The 12,985-nt window shown below is 38.9% G+C and overlaps 1 long non-coding RNA gene across 1 annotated transcript; it reads left to right on the top strand.

Moving 5' to 3' along the window:
- Positions 1-6,368: 6,368 nt before the first annotated feature.
- On the top strand, positions 6,369-7,180 carry LOC107764170 (uncharacterized). The gene is made up of 3 exons (XR_001643192.2): positions 6,369-6,720; positions 6,818-6,938; positions 7,038-7,180. It is a non-coding gene; the product is annotated as an uncharacterized LOC107764170 (long non-coding RNA).
- The last annotated feature ends 5,805 nt before the right edge of the window (positions 7,181-12,985 follow it).

Genomic DNA, 12,985 nt, shown 5'->3' with positions numbered 1-12,985 from the left:
CATTCAAAGTCTCAAACCATCAAACATAACACAAACGCTTAAAATGACCAGCCGGTCCATTACAGTTGGATGTTATTTGGTTGTATTTTACTAGATTCGAGTAGTTTGGTGTTGCATTTTCGATGATTGGCATTTTTGGTTGATTTCTAGCTATCGGATGGAGGTATTTCTCTTGGATAACCTTTTTAAGAGAAAAACCCCTAGGGTTTCACTTGATTGCTATGTGTTTAATGGATTGAGGGTGATGTATATACGGGGTGGTAAGGGTATATACACTTACCAAGTTTACATCATAATCAGGGTAGAATTGTGATACTTTATGCCTTATTTCGATTATGTTCTCATCTTGACTCCCAATTTGTTTGGCTTATTCACTATGTTCGCTCTCTTACTCATATTAGATATTATGCCTAGGTTATGATTATTTGTAAAGGCATGGGAGCTTATCTTAATATGTTGAATAGCTTGAATCATCCGTAGTCATATAAAAATTCCATGAGCCCATGTCCACATAATTATTATTAAGTACTTGTACATCTTTTATCTATTAATTCTTGGGCATATGCGTACATTTTTGTATATGGATACTTGATTTGGACTGAGAATTGTGGTACGAAAAGTAAGGTCGTGCGGATGAAATATAGCTATGGCACATAGGACACGATGAATGTATATTTGATTATAAGAGAGCTATCAAGCTCTTTTTTGCTTTGATAAGGACTCGTCTATCTAGAGTCAGGTGATTACCCATGTTACTTTGGGTCATGTGAGAATGGTTGCTACATGGATGGTGTATCAGGTCGATACATGGATTTTATAATGGGTTATGGTGATACATGGATTGTGTATCGTGGCACATGGATAGTGTACCAATTATGGTAAGAGATAGAGTTTGAGCATGCATAGATATCCTTGAATCATTAAGCATTTATTTATATGCTAATTGTTGCCTGTCATCTATATATGTTAGTTTGGATCCTTGAATTCATTGATTGAATCATGCCATTTTTAAATACTATATCTGGGAAGCGTTATGATTATCTCTTGATTTGGAAAAACATGTTTATACCTTTTAACTCTTGATATCTTTGATACTTGTTGTTCATGAGATTACTTACTATTTCAGTTCTAAGATCCATTAATTATAACTGTGTTGTAAGTATCTTAAGGTCTATAGCCTCGACATTACTTCTTCGAGGTTAGACTTGGTACTTATTAAGTACCGATTAAGATGTACTCATAATACACTTCTACACATCTTTTTGTGCAGATCCTTAGGTGGGTACCAACAGAGCCTCTTGTTGAGTCTAGGCATTTTCTTAGAGACTTTGGGTGAGCCGCACTCCATGGATTCATTTTGCAGTGCCTCAGTCCCTGTCCTTTTACCATTTCCTATCTATTTTGTTATTTCAGACATCTTTGATCATGTATTCAGAATTGTACTTATTTAGTGGTTGCTCGTGTACTTGTGCCACCTAATTCATGGGGACCGTACCATTTTGGTCATGTTTGGACCATGTTATGACTATATAAGATGTTTTACTATTTTGAGATTATTCCTGTCTTTATTTATGATATGATTCTATTAATTAAGGGAATCTGAACAATATTTTATTGATTGTGAGTTAGCTTCCTTAGAAAGTATGGTCATGCTCCATCACGGCCTAAGGTGGGATTTTGGGTCGTGACAAGTTGGCATTAGATCCCTAGGTTGTGTAGGTCTCACCAGTCACGAGCAAGAGTAATAAAGTCTTGTGGATTGGTACGGAAACATATGTACTTATCTCCGAGAGGCTACAAGATTTTAGAAAATTTCCATTTATTTCATTCTTTATCGTGCGACATTATTGATCCGAAGTTCGAATCCTTGTCTTTTTATTATCTCACAGATTGTGAGAACACGTACCTCAAGTAGTGGCAATGAGGCACTAGTCGCACCGGCCATGAGAGGCAGAGGCGGAGGTAGAGATGGAGTCGGTACTAAGGATCTCACGGTTCCCCTAGAGGTAGATCATCTACTATAGCTCGTGGTTGGGCTAGAGTAGCTTCAGTTGATCCTCCAGCAGTCCCGGTTGAAAAGCAGTCCCTAGTCCAAAGGTTGAGCCAGTTTGACCATCTCAGGTACCAAATGGTTTCTTGCTACCCCATTACTTCAGGATGCTCTTGTTTATTTGGTTGGATTTGTGGAGTGTTTGACGTGGGCTGGGGTACTTTCTGTGGTACAGGCTACTTCTTAGGCTGGGGGAGGAGCACATACTCCTACCAATCATATTCCTGAACACTTTTGATACCATGTATCATACGCCAGGAGTAGTACCGATTGGGGGACATCCTCTGGTGGTTGCTGTTAGGCTAGTAGTGGAGGCTGCTATGTCTAAGGAGGAGCATAAGAGGTTTGATAGGTTCAGGAATATGGGTCCTCCACTGTTTGATAGTGATCCTTTGGCTGATGCACTAGAATTCTTAGATGATTGTCAGGAGATTTTGTGGAATATTTGTTTGGTTGAGTTGAATGGGGACAATTTCACTACTTTCCAGCTCAAGGGGCCAGTCAAGAGGTGGTGGCAGTCATATCAGCACAGCAGGCCAACAGGGTCACTTCCACTCACTTTAAGTCAGGTTTAACATCTCTTCTTAGAGAAGTTCATTCCTCTCACGTAGAGAGAGAGGATGCATGGCCAGTTTGATCAACCTTCAGCAGGGTCGTATATCTGTGACCGAGTATGAGATGAGATTCACTGAGCTATCTCGTCATATCTTTTATGACCCCCAAAGAGGTTGAAAAGGTGAGGAGTTTCACAGAGGGTTTGAAATTTTGTATGAAGATCGCTATGGCTATAGAGGAAGAGACTGGGACTATATTCCTTTAGGTTGTAGACATAGGATGCAGGATTGGGCACTTCGGGGACAGGGTAGGCAGGCCATGGTGATGAGAGCCAAGAGGTCCCGACATTCGGGCACTTTCAGTGGTACATCGTCTGGAGGTAAGGATCATTCTAGGAGAGGCCATTCTAGCATTCCAGTTCCTTCAGCTTATTAGCCTGCTCGTGGCGCTTCAATTTAGTCTTCATTCCATGTATTACTAGTGCAGAGTTCCCACAATACTCCTTCTGTCTAGATTTCTTCTAGTGAGTACTCTGGTTAACTGAGGTTGCCTAAGATTTAGTAGCCATTCTCAGCTCGAGGTTATTTTGAGTGTGGAAAGGTGGGTATAGTAAGAAGGATTTCCCAGATATGGTAGAGGCGCAACACCGCGGGGTTCTCCAACCATAACTCCACTGCAAGTTATTACACTACCATCCTCACCAACTAGAGGGGGAGCCCAGGAAGTTAGGGGACATCCCAGAGGTATAGGTCAGTCAGGCGGTGGTCAGATTTGTTTTTATTCATTTCGGGTAGACCCGAGGTGTAGATTTCTGATGTAGCTATTACCGATATTATTTCAGTCTATTATAGAGATGTATCAGTTCTATTTGATCCCAATTCAACATATTCCTATGTGTCATCGAACTTGGCATTACATTTGGATTTGCGTCGTAGTTCTCTTGATATCCCTGTTTATATATCTACATATGTTGGTGACTCTATTATGATTTATCGTGTCTATCGGTCTTACATGGTTACCAATTTGGGGTTATGAGACTAGTGTCGATCTTTAGTTGCTAAGTATGATGGACTTCGATGTAATTTTGGGTATCGATTAGTTATTTTTGTATCATGTGATTCTTGATTCTTATGCTAAGATTGGGACGTTGGCTATGCTAGGGTTGGGAGTTAGAATGGAGAGGTTATCTTGGTCATACTTCTAGTAGAGTGATTTTATTTCTGGAGGCTCAGTGGATGGTTGAGAAGGGAGGTTTGGCGTATCTGGCCTTTGTTAGGGATATTAGTGTTGATACTCCTACTGTTGAGTCAGTTCCAATAGTGAGGGAGTTTTCAGATGTATTTCTTGTAGACCTACCGGGTATGCCACCCGATTGGGATATTGATTTTGATATTCATTTGGTACCGGGAACTCAGCCCATATCTATTCCACCGTATCGCATGCCTTCAGCTGAGTTGAAGAGATTGAACGAACAATTGCAAGTGTTGTTGGATAAGGGGTTCATCAAGCCAAGTGTGCCACCTTGGTGTGCACCATTGTTGTTTTTGAAGAAGGATAGTTCTATGAGTATATGTATTGACTATAAGTAGTTGAATAAGATGACTGCCAAGAACAAGTATCCATTGCCTCGCATTGATGATTTTTTTTATCAGATTCAGGGTGCCAAGGTGTTTTCGAAGATTGAATTATGATCGGGCTATCAAAAGTTGAAGACTAAGGCTTCGGTCATACCAAAGACAGCTTTCAAGAATCGTTATAGGCATTATGAGTTTTTGGTGATGTCTTTTAGTTTGTCTAATGCCCTAATAACTTTCATGCATTTGATGAACAATGTGTTCCAGCCTTATTTGGATTCTTTTGTTAATGTGTTCATTGATAATATCTTGGTATATTCCCGTAGTTCTAAGGAGCACGAGCAACATTTGAGGATTGTGCTCCAGATTTTGATGGATAAGAAGTTACATGCTAAGTTCTCTAAGTGTGAGTTTTGGTTGGACTCGGTGGCATTATAGGGACACTTAGTGTCTAGTGATAGGGTCAAGTTGGATACGAAGAAGATTGAGGCAGTTCAAGTTTGCCCAAACTTTTTACCTCTATAGAGATCATGAGTTTCTTAGGTTTGGTTGGGTATTAACGTCGCTTCGTGGAGGGGTTTTCATCTATTTCTGCTCCTTTGACCGAGTTGACTCAATACTACTTTGACTACGGCTCCAGTTTTGGTATTGCCTATAGGATCGGGGATGTATATTATTTATTGTGATGCTTTGCGTGTTGGCCTTGATTGTGTGTTGATGCAGGACGGTAGGGAGATTGCCTACGAGTTGCGCCAGTTGAAACCCCATGAGAAGAACTATTCGATGCATGATTTGAAGTTAGCAGTTATTGTGCACGCGCTCATGATTTTGAGGCATTACGTGTATAGCGTGTCTTGTTAGGTTTACACAGATGATCAGAGTCTTCAACACTTGTTCAAGCAAAAAGATTTGAATTTGAGGCAGCAAAGGTGGTTGGAGTTATTGAAGGATTAGGATATTACTATCATGTATTATCCCAGGAAGCCTAATGTGGTAGCTGATGCCTTGAGTAGAAATGCGAGAGTATGGGGAGTTTGGCACTTATTCCAGCTGTAGAGAGGCCTTTTTCTATTAACCCATCCTGAAACTAAGTCAGTACCCAGTAGCCCAATCTCTCCCGACTCAAACCATCCCACCGGAGACCGACAACGTCTCCTATATAAAGGATCATACGGAGCCATCTGAATGCTCGATTAGTAGCTGTTGTTATAGGCAAACTCTACAAGCGGCAGAAACTGATCCCTTGAACCCCCAAAATCTATGACACAAGCACGTAGCATATTCTCTAATATCTGAATAGTGCGCTTGGACTTTCCGTCCGTCTGAGGGGGGACTGTTGTACTTAACTCAACCTGGGTGCCCAACTCTCGCTGCACTGCTCTCCAAACTGTGATGCAAACTGCATGCCCCGATCTGAAATGATGGTCACCAGCATACCGTGAAGGCGAACAATCTCGCGGATATAGATCTCATCCAACTGCTCCGAATAATAAGTAGTCCCAACTGGAATGAAGTGTGCAGACTTGGTCGACCGATCCACAATCACCCAAATAGCATCAAACTTCCTCGAAGTCCGTGAGAGCCCAACCACGAACACTACAAGAATAATGACTTCTAGGGACGAGAATAATGGTCCCTAAAAGCCTAATTCTGGTCCTAGAATATCTATAGCGACCAGTTAAAACTGGTCGTCACCGGTCACTAGATCCTCCGTCGTTAATAGCCTTTAAAGACAGGTTTGACATCTAGTCCCTAAATATGTTTGGCAACCAGACTAATACTGGTCCTTGAAAGGTATTAACGACTAGTTGTAATGTGGTCCTTAAATAATTTCAGGGACCAGAAATATGGTCTTTACTGTAAATCAATATCGTGTAATATTTAGTTCCTTTAAACATTTAGCGACGAGTTTACCGGTCCTAAAACGCTTTAAGGACAAGAAGATCTGGTCATTAATCTTATTAAGGACCAAGCATGAGTGGTCCTAAATTCTAATTTTTCATATATATATATATATATATATATATATATATATATATATATATATATATATATATATATATATATATTCTACAAACAGCATCTACTAGGTTTAGACAAGTGGACTTTTTGCGACAATATTTAACGGCGAGCTTAATTATTGCCACAAAAGTTAAACTATTTATAGCGACATCTGTTATCCCTATAGTAGGTACACTATTAGTGGAGACTCTGTTTAGTTCGCCACTAATATGTGCTGAATCTTTCATTCCCGCTAACGGAAAAATTTTGACTCCAAAGTTTTAGTGGCAACTCTGAAGTAGTCGCCTCTGAAGGGATTCTGTGGCGACTAGGTCGCCTCTAAATCTCGGCTTTGAAAAATAAAAAACTAAACAAGTCCTAATTGAAAAGAAGGAAGCACAGCCGTATCTTTCTTTGCTCTGTTTCTCTCTCGAAATTTCTCCATTTTTTCTCATCTCAAATTTGTCAAATTCCGCTCCCAAAATGTGAATCATATGTTAGAGACCCAAAATCCTTAATCACTAATTGTGACTCCATCAGGTATTTGCTCAAATCCTAAATCCTTTTCGTTGATATATGCAGTTAGCCTTGAAAATCTAATTCCGCCTCTAAGTTAAGTGACCCGTTTGAAATACAGGAATAGCAATAAATTCATACAGGAACAGTCATGTAAAGCTCTTATCTGTGAGGAATCGACGGATTACCTATTTTGTGATTCTCGATCTTAACAGTCATTTCTCAGCTCTCTCTTTCTCCGGGTACGGTGAACATTTCTTTTAAAGATTCGAGACATTTTTGTGCTATTATTGTGATTGCATGTTTGGTATACTAATCTTTTTATTAAAATTAATGCGTAGGAAATGTTGAACTCACAAAAGTATCCGATTCAGTATTGAGAAGTACACAATTGGAAAAGAGATATCGAAGGCTAGGGTTTAGACAATTTATTTTGTATTAATTATTAAAAGTAATTAAACAAGAATATGCTCTTCTGTACAGGAGTGTTACAAAAATATGGTGTAAGAAGAAAGTGCCTATGTCCATTTTGATTACTGAAATTATTACAACTTCGTCTCCTCATTTACTGCTCAAGTTATGATTTTCAGTTATTTTATGATTTACCGGGTTAATTGGTTCGGGTCCGGTGAGGTTTGGAATGATTTGGAACACTTAGTTCGAAGGTTTAAAAAAAACTTAAGTTGAAAAGGTTTTTGTGGTGCTGAGGTAGATCGCGGCTCGGACTTTTTGGGTCTAACAATGCACCAATGTGTAAAGAAAATTTTTTGTCGGAAAAGGGTCATTTCTGCGGCGCACTATGCGGTCGCAGAATCACTCTACGGACCGCATAATGGCCGCAGAGTGAATCAGGAGTGGGGCAAGTATGGAGGAAAGTTTGCGGCGCATTAAGCGACCGCAGATCAATTATGCGATGCATTAAAATGGGTTCTTGCCTTTTAAATAAGACTGTAAAGTCCAAATTCAAAAAAAGATCATATTCTATACAATAGAGCAACCAGCAAAGATCATACATAATCAAAGCCAGAAACGAAACTAAGAGAGTCAATACCTTTAATTATCTTTTAGTATTTGAAACTATACGAAGGAAATGGATCCTCAGTCAAGAAGTGAGAACAGAGCCAGATTCAAAAGTAATGCACCAAGAAGGTTAGCAGAAAGAGAACATATAAAACCAAAATTTATACTTCCATAATAACTCATAGAAAGAGATTACGACTTCCAAAGGACATACTTTTTCGTGCTGGGAGTAATAGGATTGTCCCAAATATGTAATAAAGGAAATGCTGTACAAGTTGCTCTAATCTGTAACCAATAACCATACACATGCAAGAAACAAAACCATAAATTATAGATAGGAAAAGAAGAGTTTTTTCAACCGCATACTTGGATTTTAGTACAAAAACAAGCACATTCAATTTCCTATACTGAGTGTAGTCATGTCCTTTAGTAATACGCAGGAACGGGACCGAATATTTATTCCCCCTTACTCTTTTTTACCAGTCTCAAAGCAAAAGAGAGAAAGGAGGATGAACATCATTTATGGTATACAAACATATAACTTATAACATGTTACATTTTTGGTCAGAAGGTATATTATAAGTTTTCCACTAACATGTTTTCCCGTGAAACACATTTGCTAACAAAGGAGAATATAATCCCATATACCCACATGAAACACATTCATACATTCAATATAACACGTTGAAGATAAACAATTAATGGAATACAGAACAGCTGAAGTTTTACTTTTGATTTAGAAGGATCAAACTGAAATTCAGAGGTTAATCAGAAACAAAAAAAAATAACTCAAGTATATTTAAGAGGGTTTGAATTCGTTTTGTTGATGGTGAATTAGAGTTCTGTGATGACCCAATTTTCCCTCCGTTAGGTATCGTGATGGCACATAGTCTTAGGGACTAAGTAATCCTAATATTTACTGAATAACAACAATGATTAAATAACATCTAACAATTTCTGAAATGGAAATCCCTATAAAATTTACAATTCCCAAAACCAGTAGTACAAGTCATAAGCTCTACAGAGTTTGTTACAATTTTCTAAATACAACTGTTTGAAATAAAGTAAACAGTGAGAATACAAATCAGAAGGTGACTCCGAAACCTGCGAACGTAGCAACAAGTTTACCTTGAGTCTCCATAGCAACAATCCGCACAACTAGCTAATGATCAACGGACTTCGAAATATCTGAATTTGCACAAAAATATGCAGAAGTGTAGTATGAGTATACCACGACGGTACCCAGTAAGTATCAAGACTAACCTCAGTGGAGTGGTGACGAGGTACAGTTAAGACACCTACTGGACTAAATAACCTGAACAAGTATAAGTATAGGAACAATAGAGTATGATATCTACATAAGGACTATGCGAAATGGCAAATAATACGGTAATTTCAGTAAGAAAGGAAAACAACAACTACCAGCAGAATACCATAGTAATGACATAGAAGAACGAACGGAAGCACAACCTAAATCCGATGAACACAATTAAAAGAAGGGCAGGTAACAGCTAGATGAAAGCAACCACTTTCACACTAGGTTTTAGTAAATAAACTCCACGAGGTATCGAACCTCATATTATTCACAACTCACGGGTCCCAATACCTGAACCCTCACACTGGGCATCTTGTGCCCTCATTACACTTCATAACCGCACTGACGACTCATGTGCCAAATAGAGCCATTCTCATATAGAAGGCAAGTAACAAGGATGTGCATCTATACTCAGCAATATCAAGAAAACCTCTTAACCGATGAGAGTGCTCAACTACGTGTATGCTTGTGCAAGTGTCCTAACACGGTTCATGCCAGCTAGTAAGTATAGGAAAAGAAATGGACAGCACATAGAATGTTTTCTCACAACTTTCCACAAGATAAAACTCACACGGGTAAATGTACTACTACACAAACATTAACAGCAAGAATGCCCTCAGGCCATCACAAGTCATCACAAATCAATCCCTGACACAACCCACCTTGTCTCGCCATGTGTGCAATAATATAGTAAGTACCCACCTTGTCTCGCCACATGTGCATAACAATGTTCCTACCTTGTCTCGCCACATGCGCAAACCATATATATATATATATATATATATATATATATATATATATATATATATATCCCGCCTTGTCACGCCGCATGTGCAAATATCAATAGTAACAATAGCACGGCAGAAACCTCGTGCAACCCAATAACACTCGCACGACAGAAACCTCGTGCATCACAATAACAACAACTGCAAGGCAGAAACCTCGTGCATCACAATAACAACAATTGCACGACAGAAACCTCGTGCATCACAACAACAACTAGAACAACAACGATGACAATAATACAAGGGTACGGCAAATAAGTCAACTCAGAGATTCCAGAACTCAAAGAAATAAAGGAACTAATTTACAGGGAGTAGCCACAATCGAGGAATGCTAGTCATAATAAGAACATCTCAACAAGAAAGGAAATACTATGTAACAATGGTCCACAAAATATAGTTCGACAACGAGGGAGCTAACACAAGTCCAATAATTTCAAATAAGGACAAGTCAACCAAAATATAGGATATCTAACTTCTTTCAAGGTTGGGCAATTATGAAAGAGATCAACAAATTCAACTAAGAAGAAACAGCGGAAGGATAATCATAACCTCAATTAAGGCTGAACAATTACAGAAGAGATAGTAATAATTTCAATTAAAGATAAGCAGTTAGGAAAAGGATAACATGGCAATAGAAAGGCAACAATTTCAGTTAAGGCACATACGAATCAAATAAGCAATAATAGTGAATCATGAAGCAATTAATTATAATTAAGCAGGTAGAGGTGAAACTAGTAATTAAGAAGCGTAATCATAACAAGAACAACTGCATATTCAGTGAATACAAGGGCCTAAGAACCCTAAAAGGCTAATTTCCTACAAATAAGTCTGAGCACGTATTCGTCACCTCGCGTACACGGACTACAATTAGCAAAGAAGACTCAAATCCTAAGGGGTAGTTCCCCCACACGAAGTTAGGCAAGATACTTACCTCAAAGAAGACAGACCGATACTCAAAAATGAACTTCTCAGGTGAAATGGCCTCCGAACGGCTCAAATCTAATCAAAATAACTTCAAAGCACAAATAAAACTCATAAAACTATTCCGAATCATAAAGCCTAAATCTTTATCAAAATCTAAAAATCGACCCCCGGGCCTGCACCTCGGAACCCGACAAATCTCACAAAACCCGAACACTCATTCCGATACGAGTTTAACAATTCTAAAATTATCAAATTCTGATACCAATTCGTCCCTCAAATCATAATTTTTCATTTTGAAAATTTTCTTTAAAAACCTCCATTTTCCTTAACTCAAAACACAAATAAAATGATAAAAATAAAGATAAAATCATGGAATATAATAAATTCTAAGTGAAGAATACTTACCCAATCGATTTACTTGAAAAATTCACAAAGAATCGCTAAAAACCGAGCTCCACAAGTCAAGATATGATAAAAATGGCCTACCCTCGATTTGGAAAATATATTCTGCTGCCCAGGTGATTATGCATCGTGAACGCAGAAGAACAATCACGTTCACGAAGAAGAAAAATGGGTGCTGTCCAGTTTGTGCTTCGCGAACGCGACAACACGCTCGCGAACTCGGAGAAGAAAAGTATGATGGCCCAACGACTGCTCTTCGCGAACGCGTGAAGTAGTGCGCAAACACGAAGAGCGGAATGGCATAACTACGCGAACGCGAAGAAGGGAAGGGCTTGCTTCCGCGATCGCGAAAGGACGCATGCGAACACGAAGAACAAATATTCCTTCCTCCAAAATTACTCTTCGCGAACGCAGAGAAACAGACGTGAGCGCGAAAGAGAAAACCAAATGACAGATTCAGCAGTTCAAAAATAGAAGAAAATGGCCCGTAGCCCATCCGAAACACACCCGAGGCCCCCGGGACCCCGTCTAAACATACCAACAAGATTCATAATCTAACACGGACTCGCTCGAGGACATCAAACAACGTCGAAACTATGAATCGCACCATGAATCGAACTTATGAACTTTCAAATCTTCCAACTTCTAAAACTCGCGCCGAAACCTATCAATCAACTCGGAATGACGTCAAATTTTGCAGGCAAGTCCCAAATGACATAACGGAGCTGTTCCAACTCTCGGAATCGCATTCTGACCCCGATATCACCAAAGCCAACTATCAGTCAAACATATCCACCTTCCAAACTTCAACTTTTTCCAACTTTCGCCGAAATGCTTCAAATTATCCTACGGACCTCCAAATCCAAATCTGGACGCACTCCTAAGTCCAAAATTACCATACGGAGCTATTGAAATCATCCAAAACCCATTCTTGAGCCGTTAACACAAAAGTCAAATTCCGGTCAACTCTTACCGCTTAAACTTTCAAAATTTGAATCCTTCTCCCGATTTGACTCCGAATCATCCGGTAACTGAACTCGACCAGGCACGCAAGTCAATACACATAATACGAAGCTGCTCAAGACCTTATGCCGCCGAACGGGACTTAAATTCCCAAAACGTCTGACCGGGTCGTTACAAGTTCACCTCTTTAATGTTATATAGTGGTTACAAACCATAACATATAACGTCAGTAGATAGACCGTCAGTATTTCCTTTATTATTATCCATATCTTTGTTTTTTGTATCAGATTTATTCTGTTTCTTGCTAGTAAGAACTTGTTGTTTCTTGGTCTGCTCAAACATACCACAATTTTATTTCTTGGTACCACCCCACTTTTTAATGCAACACCATACAAGTAACAACACCATACTCATTGATCAACAAGTTAAATGGAAAACTACTGGGAGATTTTTCAGCTTTAAAAAGCTCTTCTTTAGCTATTATAGTAACATGAAACTTGCTAACTCATTCAGTAATTTATACTAGTTGCAGCAGTCTAAGATGTTCACCCGTTGAGAACAGGCTTACAAGTTGTAACAGCATAGTTGAGACTAGTTGCAACAATCTCATTATTAGTTGTGCAACTAAAACACATCTTTTAAGCCAAGTAACACACTAGTTGCAAGAGAATTTTACTAATTGCAACAATGTATTGTATTCAAATATTTATTAACTAAAAAATGATTGAAATGAGTAAGTTGTTACTAACTTCGTATGTTCATCAATGGTCATTCTCCTGATATAGTGATGCCGAAGGCTGGACATTAGCGTGTTGAGCCACCAGAGGCTGGACATTAGAGTGTTGACTTAAGAAATATTCTTTTAGTTCCTTCAGTTCTT

Source organism: Nicotiana tabacum, chromosome 2, assembly GCF_000715075.1.
Source record: "Nicotiana tabacum cultivar K326 chromosome 2, ASM71507v2, whole genome shotgun sequence".
Classification (NCBI taxonomy): domain Eukaryota; kingdom Viridiplantae; phylum Streptophyta; class Magnoliopsida; order Solanales; family Solanaceae; genus Nicotiana; species Nicotiana tabacum.
The sequence above is the reverse complement of the archived record's forward strand: the minus strand, read 5'-3'. Positions and strand labels throughout refer to the sequence as shown.